General features: G+C 48.1%; 1 non-coding gene across 1 annotated transcript; it reads right to left on the minus strand.

Annotated features, from left to right (window-relative positions):
• Positions 1-2,553: 2,553 nt before the first annotated feature.
• TRNAM-CAU (transfer RNA methionine (anticodon CAU)) lies at positions 2,554-2,626 on the minus strand. Its single transcript has one exon. It is a non-coding gene; the product is annotated as a tRNA-Met (tRNA).
• Positions 2,627-11,156: the final 8,530 nt, after the last annotated feature.

Here is an 11,156-nt window from a genome sequence, read left to right on the forward strand (position 1 = left end):
TCAGACATCGAGATAAGCTGTTCACTTTGGACTATTGCATGGAAGAAAACAAACCCAAAGGAGTTATGACTTATCTGTTAGGATGGCTAGAGTAAAAAAGACAATAACAAGTGTTGACAAGGATGTGGAGAGATTGGAATCCTCATATATTGCTGGTGGGATTGCAAAATGTTGCCGTCACTTTGAAAATGTTTGGAAGTTCTTCAAAATGCTTAACAGAGTTACCATATGATTCAGTAATTCCACTCCTAAGTATGTGTCCAAGAGAATTAAAAATAAAGACATACAAGTTGGAAGGGTAATAATTGGGAGTGGGAGTACAAGAATTTTAAAATGCTTTCTGGAAATAAGAGTCCTAATTAATAGCAGTGTTGATAAATCAAGGAGTAGCATTGTAATCTCTAGGTTAATTGCTAAAAGAATATTAAACAAGTATACAGCTTCCAAGCAAAGAGGGAAAATACTGGAATAATATATAGTAATAATCCAAGAAAAGAGGGAAAAGGAAAAAAAGAACAAAGAAGAAGCAGAAAAGGAAAAGCTTACTGAAATGATAGATTTAAAACCAAATATAGCAGTAATTATATTAAATGTAAGTGGACTAAATATTCCTATTAATCTGTAGAGATCATATAACAATTCAAAAAATCATAACTGTTTGAAAGATACATTAAAACATAAGGGTACAGAAAGTACAGCATAATAGAAGAAGATACTTTCTGCATAAATCAAAGAAAGTTGATGTTATATTAATATTAGACAACATACTAGAAAACAAAAAATATTTGAGATAAAGGGGAACATTTCATAAGTGTTCAATTCAGGTTCAATTCATCAGGAAGCACAAGAATTCTGTTTTTACGTAGTTGTTATTGTAGCCTCAAAATACAAAAAGAAAAATCAACAAATTAGACAAATTTATATCTCACAGTAACCAGCAGTTCAAACAGATAAAAAATTTATAAGGGTACAGAAGCTTTGAATAACATGATTAGAAAACTTAGAACAAGGCGCCAGGTGCAGTGGCTCACGCCTGTAATCCCAGCACTTTTGGGAGGCCGAGGCGGGTGGATCACGAGGTCAGGAGATCGAGACCATCCTGCCTAACATGGTGAAACCCCGTCTCTACTAAAAATACAAAAAATTAGCCGGGCGTGGTGGCGGGCGCCTGTAGTCCCAGCTACTCGGGAGGCTGAAGCAGGAGAATGGCGTGAACCCGGGAGGCGGAGCTTGCAGTGAGCTGAGATCGCACCACTGCACTCCAGCCTGGGCGACAGAGCGAGACTCAGTCTCAAAAAAGAAAAGAAAAGAAAAGAAAAGAAAACTTAGAACAAGGCACACAACCACTACAGAACACACCCCCACCCCACCCACATACACAGCATTTACAACGACCATATACCTGAGCCATAAATTTCAAAGGATTTAACTTTTACAGAATATATTATTTGACCACAATGCAATTAAGATATAAATAATAAAAATAAAACTAGAATTTTCCTATTTTGGAAATTAAATATGCTTCTAAATAACTAATAGAGAATAAACTACAAAATAAATAGAAGGTATTGTAATGAAAAATATGGAAGGATTCAGCTAGAGCTAGAATCAGAGCTTGTCATTCAAGCCACGCCCCATCCCCCTCTCCTAGATCTCTTGAGGCTGGGCGCTGACTGCCTGGGTCTTCCTGGCTCTTGGAAGCTGGGTCTGGGATAGAGGCGAGGGTGGAGACAAGGCTTTTCTCCTAGCAGAGGAAGGTCGAGGAAAAAAGAGATTGGAAGTGGTCTAGGAGGCTGATTTTCATAGATGTTGCAAGAGGAATTGACTCAATTTAGCTCTCACCAGCAACGCTTAGTGTCCGTTTGCCTACATTCACGCCAACAGTGCGTGTTTTCTCATTTGTGGAGGTTTTTGTTTTGTTTTGTTTTAAAACTGCTGGAGTGCAATGGTGTGATGAGGGCTCACTGCAGCTTCGACCTAAGCGATCCTCCCACCTCAGAGGTGCTGGGACTAGAGGCACTTGCCACCACGCCTGGCTATTTTTATTTTTTGTAGAAACAGGGTCCCATTATGTTGCCCAGGCTGGTCTCTAAATTCCCGGGCTTATGCTATTCTCCTATCTTGGCTCTCCAAAGTGTTGGGATTACAGATGTGAGCCAATGCACCTGGCCTCATTTGTGGATTTTAATTCCTGGGAGAGGGGACAATAGCAGTTCCCGTGGCTGTGATCTGAGTTTCTTTTCGTTATGAGCAAGGTTGAATCATTCGCGAGTTGACCTAACCATGTATTTTATTTACGCGGCCCTGTGGCGGGGTCCCCTGCTCCTGTACACCTGGCTGTCAGGTGATGGCACATCCTTACCCTCTGGTCCTCGAGGGGCACATCTACTCTTTACCCATAGTTCAGAGCACTTTGCTGGGTGACATCCGCATATTTGCTGCAATTGTTACCCTCTGGTCCTTGAAGGACACACCTACTCTTTGCCCATAGTTCAGAGTGCTTTGCTGGGTTACATCCGAACATTTGCTGCAATCGTAGCACAACAAAACAGCTGCCCTTTCTGAGGCTCGAACTCAGGACCTTCAGATTATGAGACTGACGCGCTGCCCACTGCGCTAAGAGGGCCTGTAGTTAGTCGAGCTTGCTACCTCCTATAAGAAAATGCCTGCAGCCCCTTGCACTCGCGGAGTCATCTACGCAAGGTCGGGCTCTGCAGGCAGCAGCTTCTGGTCTCACCCCGGGCTTGTGCGCACACCTGGGGACATGTGGGAAGGGCGCTCTTGCGGCCACTGAGCGGCCTGGCCTCAGGGAACGAGCCCCGCGCCGGGAAGAAAGCTGCCTGCCGGGAGCGCAGCCTACTGGGGACCCGGGACCCGAGCCACCGCGGCTCACCAAGAGGCGGTGGGGCCCTGCGGTGCGTGTGGGACGCCCGGCAGGCAGACTCTGAGCACGGCCAGGTGGGGACAAGCTCCGAGGCGTGACCGGGCTGGGGCGCGGGGGAAGCGGGGGACGAGCGCCTGGGCCCGGTGCAAGCGGCGGAGGGTGGCAAGAACTGGCAAGCACGGGAGAGGAGGCTGCAAGGGGTGACCCCAGCTGGGGTCCTCCGTCTCCAGAGCGACGGCCTCTTGATTGGGCGGGAGATGGGCTCGCGTGGCTGCCAAATGCAGGGTTCCAGGGTGGACTGAGGCTGGAGCGTGCGACGTCAGCCGCGGGTGGGCGTCAGGGGCGACCCCGGAGCGAGGGGTGAGTAGGGCCCTGGGGAGCAGGAGAGCGCGGCAGGAGGGCAGGAGGGCGGAGAAGGGGTGTGGGGTGTGAAATCTCCAGGCCCAGGTCTAGGTCCTGGAGTCGAGGTGGGGGTGAGGTGGAAGCAGGGAGGGAAGGTTCCAGAAGATTCTTGGACGTGAATTCAGTCGGAAAATGGAGGGAAGAAATTATGGTTGCCTTGGACTTGCCAATTCATTTATTTATTTATTTGTTTATTTTGCATCCCGCGTTTTTCTTTTTCTCTCTTCTTTCTCCAATAATCTTGCTTCCTGGTTACACATAGGCCCAGAGGGTCTATGAAGGGCAGCAGAGTCGCACTGCTGGCTCCAAGCAGGGCTGTCCAATTTATTGTCACATGAAAAGATGACAGGAATAAAGGGTGCGGGGAGGGATGGGCGAGTGGATGGGTGGGTGGAGGGAGCTCTCCCCATCTCAAGATTCCCTCCTCACTGTTTCAGGGATGTTACTGCCCCAGGGAGTCTTCACCCCATCCCATTGCCCAAAAACCATTTTGGGTAAGATGACGACCTTGAACTTGCCAGCTTACTCATTCTCTAAGACCTTGTGGCATTTTTGCTTGTTTTTACCAGGTAACCAATCATATATTTCAATACCTGATAGGACTAGTCTCTTCTACCCCCCATCCCCCACGCACACACCTGCTCTTCTGATCGGGGTTTCGGTGCTCCTTTGGGAACTGGTTTCCGGTGATTTCTTGCACAGTGGTCACTCTGATTCTTCCTTCTCTGATCTCCTAGGGCACTTGGTGACTAGCACATCCCAGGGTTTGAGGGGGTTCTCAGTTGTTCTCTGTGTGTTAGTCCTGCCTTCTCCATTAGGCTGGGACCTCTGCGATCCAGAGACAGGATCTGAGCCACCCCTGGGTGGGCCACATTGCACGTGCCCAGAGGTGTGGGGAAAGGGGGGCTCAGGATCCCACCCCCAAGCCGCCCTCTGCTGCTCTCTCCATTCCAGGTTCAGCGCAGGAGGGAGAGTGTGAAGGGAGGAAAGAGCACTGCCCGAAGTCTGTGTCCTGGGTGCGTTTCTCTCTGCCACCAGCCAGCCTTGAATTTGGGGCTCCCCTCATGTTCATCTTGGGGCCATACACACTCTGCCCCGGGGAGCTGATGGACAGGCAGCATCCCCAGTTGGGGTGGTTCCCAGATGCTCTGAAGAGCTGCTCAGCCAGAGAAGCTATAGAGGGAAGGAACATAGTTTGTTCTAGCAATCACTTTAAACATATTTTTCAAGATGTCCCGCTCCTAACCTTGAGTGGCTTCTCCCAGCCTTTGGGGAAATATTCCACAGGGCCCTGCAAGGACAAGGCCAACCCACACTCTCCCACCTGGATGAAACGGGCCACCCACTTCCACGGACCCGTGCAGAACCTTCCTGCCATCCTCCCACTTACCCAGTCCTACCCCAGCATCCGTGGTCCACAAGACCCCTTCCTTCTGGGATCCCCTTGCCACAGTGGCCCAGAACTAGCAGGGAATGTTCTTTCTCTGCTACCTCTTTGTGCCTTTCCTCTTTCCGTGAGCTGACTTCTCTTTCTTAGGGGCAGAGGCTGGTATGGAGTTTTCTGAATTCCTTGCAGCAGGTATGCAGGAAGAAGTTTTTGCATATTGATTTGTGAAATGTCGAGATTGTAGACAGTTCTACGTAGGAAGCAGAGATCCAAGCGTTCAGTGTTAGGGGTGGGTGTGTGAGGCTGGGTGCATGGTGAGAACAAGAGACATGGACAACGCCAGGGGCAGGGGTGGCTATGAGATGAGGCTGGCATGACCAGCGGGGAGGAGAAAGCAATAGAAGATTGGAAGGAGTCGGCCATTGGAGCAGCCCCAGGACTTTGGTGCGCAGGGAGGGAGGAGCGGAGGGGAGGCAGCAGGACCAGGGACCAGTGAGAAAGGCACCAGCCAAGCCTTCTCTGTCTCCCCAGGCATTTCTTACTGTCTTCTTTATGCCTGAAGCCATTCACCTTTCACACTCAGCTCAGATATGATCCCGACTGTGAGGAGTCCCCTCACTTCTTTGGCTGGCATTTGTGTGTTTGTTTTTAGACAGAGTCTTGCTCTGTTGTCCAGGCTGGAGTGCAGTGGCATGATCTCAGCTCACTGCAACCTCTGCCTCCCGGGTTCAAGTGGTTCTTGTGCCTCAGCCTCCTGAGGAGCTGGGATTACAGGCATGTGCCACCACTCTTGGCTAATTTTTTTATTTTTAGTAGAGATGGGGTTTCACCACATTGGCCACGCTGGTCTCGAAGTCCTGACCTCAAGTGATTTGCCCGCCTCAGCCTCCCAAAGTGCTGGGATTAGAGGTGGCCACTGCGCCCGTCTTTGGCTGGCATTTGGTCCTTTCCCTGGCCTACCCCAGCTCTCTGCTCACCAGACTGTGCATCTGAGACATCCAAGAAGTCATCACTTCTGTGAGGACAGACAGCACCATCCACTCAGGTTTTGTCTCTACTGTATCCATCCCAGTGTCTCTGACATGGAAAGCCATCTCTCTCTAGGTGTGGCTTTTTTTTTTTTTTTTTGGTTTGAGAGACAGGCTCTCAAGCTCTCTCACCCAGGCTGGAGTGCAGCGGAGTGATCACTGCTCACGGCAGCCTTGAACTCCTGGGCAATCCTCAGCCTTGAACTCGTGGCCTCAAGCAATCCTCCTGCCTCAGTCTCTGGAGTAGTTGGAACTACAGGTGCACACCACCACATCTGGCTAATTAAAAACATTTTTTTTTGTAGCAACAGGGGGTCTCAAAGTGCTGAGATTACAGGCATGAGCCATGGCACTTGGCCCTTTCTTTCTTTCCTCTTTTTTGTTAGGGGCTTCCTGGAACTTGAATCTTGAGAGAGTCAATGATTTCATCATGCAGTGAGAGGAAAAATTCCCTTGTGTATACGGGGCCCCTGATATGACTTCACCAACAGGGTCCAGAAGATTCCACAGTGGGGCACTAATAAGAGAGGAGCCCAACACAGTGGCTCACACCTGTAGTCCCAGCACTTTGGGAGGCCAAGGCAGGAGGATTGCTTGAGCCCAGGAGTTTGAGACCAGCCTGGGCGACAAAGTGAAACGCCCATCTCTACGAAAAAAAAAGTTAGCTGGATGTGGTGTCATGCACGTGTAGTCCCAGCTACTTGGGAGGCTGAGGCAGGAGGATCACTTGTGCCCAGGAGTTTGAGGCAGCAGTGAGCTAAGATCATGCCACTGCACTCCTGCTTGAGTGACAGAGACCCTGTTTCAAAAAATAAAGGCTGGGCGCAGTGGTTCACACCTGTAATCCCAGCACTTTGGGAGGCCGAGGTGGGAGGATCACCTGAGGTCAGGAGTTCGAGACCAGTCTGGCCCACATGGTGAAACTTGTCTCTACTAAAAATACAAAGAAATTAGCTGGAGTGTGGTGATGCATGCCTGTAATCCCAGCTACTCAGGAGGCCAAGGAGGGAGAATCACTTAAACCCAGGAGGTGGAGGTTGCAGTGAGCTGAGATGGTGCCACTGCACTCTAGCCTGGGCGATAAAATAAAATAATAAAATAAAATAAAAAAGAAGAAGAAAGGAGAACCTCCTGGGGCAGGTCACTAAATCCACCATCATGCAGAGTGAAGCTGCCCAGGGCCTCTGGTAGGGTTGTCTGCAATTTCTGGCCCTTCCTCCAGGGGGAAGCCTTGCATTGCATCTTACACCCCAGTACGTGGCCATGGATGCAAAGGGCCCTGTGCAGGAGACCTGGACTGGCTGCGTGACCTTGAGAATGTCTCTTCCCCCTCTGGGCTTGTTTCTCCTCTGTGAATGATGGGTCAGTCCTGGAAACCACTGTGCGCGGTTGCTGGAGTGATCTATTTATCCCCAGGTCTGCCATGCTTGGCTGTGAGACCTTTGACAAGTATCTTAACCTCTCTGTTCCCATAAGATGGTGATCATACCTGAATCTACTTCACTGGGCTGCTGAAGGGAGGTTATATTATAGAGTGGACAGAACGTGCCTAGCACGGGAAGGCAGTGGCTGGCTGATCACTGATTGTCACTGATTACTGACTTGCAGCCACTTAGAGATGGAGGATCCCTCCTGGCCTGGCTGAGCCCTCTCTCCTCACCACCTGGTGTGGAATGGGTCCAGTTATTCTCAAGACCTTCTGCTAGGAAGTAGGAGTGGCTTCCAGAGCTGCCAAATTTCAGGCCTGTCTGTTATATTCCCCCGGTTCCCACCGGGATAACTGAGGAATGCCTGCCACTCACCCACAAAAAAGGATTTATTTACAGTATAAAATTTATCATACATTTCTTTTCTTTGAAGTGAACATAACCTCAAGATTTTATTGTCTTCATAATAAAACAAAAGATGAAATTTAGAACTGAATCACTTGGCCCTTTCTCTTCTTATCTCCTCCCAGTTCAAAATGCTTGCATGTCCTCATAGCCCGCATCGTCTTAGATCTGTAGCTGGGCTCAGCGCTCAAGCCTCAGCACCATCTCCTTTGTAGTTTTAGCCTTTTTCTGGAAAATCGGCTTACAGAAATCAGTGGCCTTGATATACACAAACAATACTTAGGTTAGAGGACTTAAGAAAACCCCATGTATAATAGCAACAAAGAAGATTAAATACTTAGAGATAAACTTAATAAGAAATGTGCAAAATCTATAAAAGGAAAATTTTACAACACTTCTGGAAAACACAAAAGCACGTGGAGTGGGAAGACTACCTTGTTTTTGGCTATCACAACTCATCATCAAGATGCCCATTCCTTCCAAGTTGATTTATAAATTGAATGCCATTCCTATAAAAATACCAACAAGCTTTGTTTCATGGAGTTGGTAAGTCGATACTAAAGTTTCTATGGAAAATAAACGTGCTGGAATAGCCAGGGAAAAACTGACACAAAATGGGGGCCTAGCCCTATGGGCTATTAAAACAAACTATAAAGCCTCTGTAATTAGAACAGTGTGGCATTGGCCACATGAACAGGCAGACAGACCAATGGAATAGGATAGAAAGTACAGAATAGACCTAAGTACAAATGGGAATTTAGTATATGATAAAGGTGGCATGTCAAATCTCAGAGGCAGTGATGGACTTTTTATACTTATTTATTTATATTTTTTATTTATTGAGATGGAGTCTCGCTCTGTCGCCAAGGCTGGAGTGCAGTGGCGTGATCTCGGCTCACTGCAACCTCCGCCTGCTGGGCTTAAGCAATTCTCATGCCTCAGCCTCCTGAGTACTCAGCCCAAGATTGCTGCTCTGCTTCCTGTCATGACGCCACTTTCCCCGCGTATACATGGCATCCTTGCCCTTCTTGTCCTGTGCCACTTTGTGGGGTTGGTGCTTGCCACACTTCTTATAGAAAGTCTGGAAGGCTTTAGGAACGTGCACCACATTGTGGGAGCCCTATTGCATGGAAAGCTATTGTTAATTTCTAAGTCATTTATGCTTACAAAGCTGATAGGAGCTAAACTAAGATGCAGGTTATTCTGTAGGAGGATATAGTTTGGGGAGTAGTCTACGTAGTGGTCAAGAGTTTTTTAAAACTCCAAACCTTAGATTGTTGTCTACATATACCCTCTTGGGCAAAAGGTAGTTCTTACTTGGAGAAAACATAGATTGTATTATCTTGAGGGGGTCTAAAGGGAACCACAGAGGGGAGGAAGAGGAGACATGGGAAGTCTTTCTGGTTAGGGCAGTGGTCTCCCTGGTGGGGTGGACACCCTTGTCTTGGTGTGATCATAGAACTCATGGAAATGACAGGCGGCCTGTGACACCAACTTTTCAAAGGGGAAGGATTTCTTGCATGTATTGGTGGGGCCTCAGCTCTATCTAATAGGAGGTACGTACTGCACTGGAGGCCTCAGATGGCCCTAGGAACTATTCTTGAGGCCTCTAGTGTACACTGGGCTCCTCCAGCAAGAAAGACCCCCATGGGTTGACTGGTTGGTGGTGGTGGGAAGAAGACCTCACCTGGTGTGGGAATGGGGGTGGGGCCAAAACTCCGGTGGTTGAGGGTGTCTTGCAGGAAGTCTCTGATGACTGTTGCTTCTCAGGGCTGTTTTGAGGAACAAGTTGATTGAAGACTCTCCCTTCCTCTGTATGTTTACCCTGAAATGTGTCTCAAGTTGGTAGCACCTACTTTCTCTGTGGTAAGAGCTCCTTTTTTTTTTTTTTTTTTTTGAGATGGAGTTTTGCTCTTATGCCCCAGGCTGGAGTGCAATGGCGTGATCTCGGCTCACTGCAACCTCCGCCTCCTGAGTTCAAGCGATTCTCCTGCCTCAGCCTCCCAAGTAGCTGGGATTACAGGCATGTGCCACCACACCTGGCTAATTTTATGTTTTTAGTAGAGACAGGGTTTCTCCATGTTGGTCAGGCTGGTCTTGAACTCCCGACCTCAGGTGATCTGCCTGCCTTGGCCTCCCAAAGTGCTGGGATTACAGGCGTGAGCCACCGCACCCGGCTGGCAAGAGCTCTTTTAACATACTATGCCATGAAGGAGAGTTCATGGGTGTTCTTGTTCAGAATGCAACTCTGGATCGTATAAGGCCTTTCTTGTTTTTCTCATTTTTAATCCAGGTCTTGGAGTTTTGGTTATTTTCTTCTGGGGGAAAGATTTTGCCACTTCCCTTCCTGTTCTTTTCCTTGCTAAGCAAACTGGTTTTTGAGATTCCGTTTGCTAACAGCTTTCATTAAGGCTCTGTGGTTTTTAGATTGATGTTCCAGAAGAGGCTTGGTCCCATGAAGTAAGTCAATGTTACTTTTCACTATGGCAGTTGCTCTCCCAGCCCCTGTCTTGCGGATGCTCTTCCGAAGTGCATTTGGAAGGCTGCGTCTCGCTTCCATTTCTTTCTCTTCCAGAGTCACCTTGCTTAAGGGCTGTGATTTTCTGCTAATGCTCTGCATGAGTGGGCTGTGCAGATGCACGTTGATCTTTTCAGGAGAGTGTTGGCCTTATGCAGTGGATAGTCACCTTCTTTCAGCGGATTTACTATTCTTCCAGATGTTGCTTGTCTGATACAACCTCCCTCTGTGTTGCCTGGAAGTAGTCTGTGCTTTTCCCCATCATGGTTAACGAAGACTCTGTCGAAGTCATCTGCCGTCTGACTTGTCCGAAACTGTGTCTCATCGCTCTACTGGCCTGCCGGCGCTTCTCATGGTGTAATGTGATCTTTTAGATGGGCGTTTTCTTGTGTCTTGCAAAAAAGGACATGGAGGACTCTCTGAGATTGCTCATGGCATTTAATGAAGTCATTAAAGGCAGCATGTTGGTTTCTCTGTTTCTCTTTTTCCTGTAGGAATTCTGAAGCCTCATATGTTCTTCCCGAGCCAGACAGAAGTTAGATCCACGTGTCTCCTTTGCATTTAAGTTCTTTAAAGCTCTTCTTACCTTAGAAAGTGTTATTAAATCTCACATATGGTTTTGTAATATTTCACATTGTCTCTGTTTTCTCTTGTTAACTGGCTCCAAATTAACAAGCAGTTTCCTCACTAGAATTTAATTTGATCTGTTGAAGCCCAGACTCTTCCTTTGACTGATTTCTGTTTTGTACTCTGATGGCCTCAAAGAATGTCCCTGAACTTTTGATCTTTTTGTTCAGAGTCAAACAGTATATTTAGAATGTCTCCCATTCCTTCAGATACATTTTGAGGATTCAGTTGACAGTCTCTGGGGCAGGAAGGAAAACATCCCCCCAGCCTCTCAGCTGAAGCCCAGGCACTAGGCTGGGTCTGCAAAAGCTGGGGGTGAGGTCTTTGGGGAAGCCTCTTAGATTGGTGAGGAGGATATGGTCCCCCTCTGCCTCAGGTTTGGATGGCCTCTGTTCTGGGTGCTCCCTTCCAACAGAGAGGGCTGTTCCTTGGCCTGAGGGGCAGCAGCTGCAGGAGAGGAGTCTGAAGTGGGGGTCTC

This window comes from Pan paniscus, chromosome 18, assembly GCF_029289425.2.
Source record: "Pan paniscus chromosome 18, NHGRI_mPanPan1-v2.0_pri, whole genome shotgun sequence".
Classification (NCBI taxonomy): domain Eukaryota; kingdom Metazoa; phylum Chordata; class Mammalia; order Primates; family Hominidae; genus Pan; species Pan paniscus.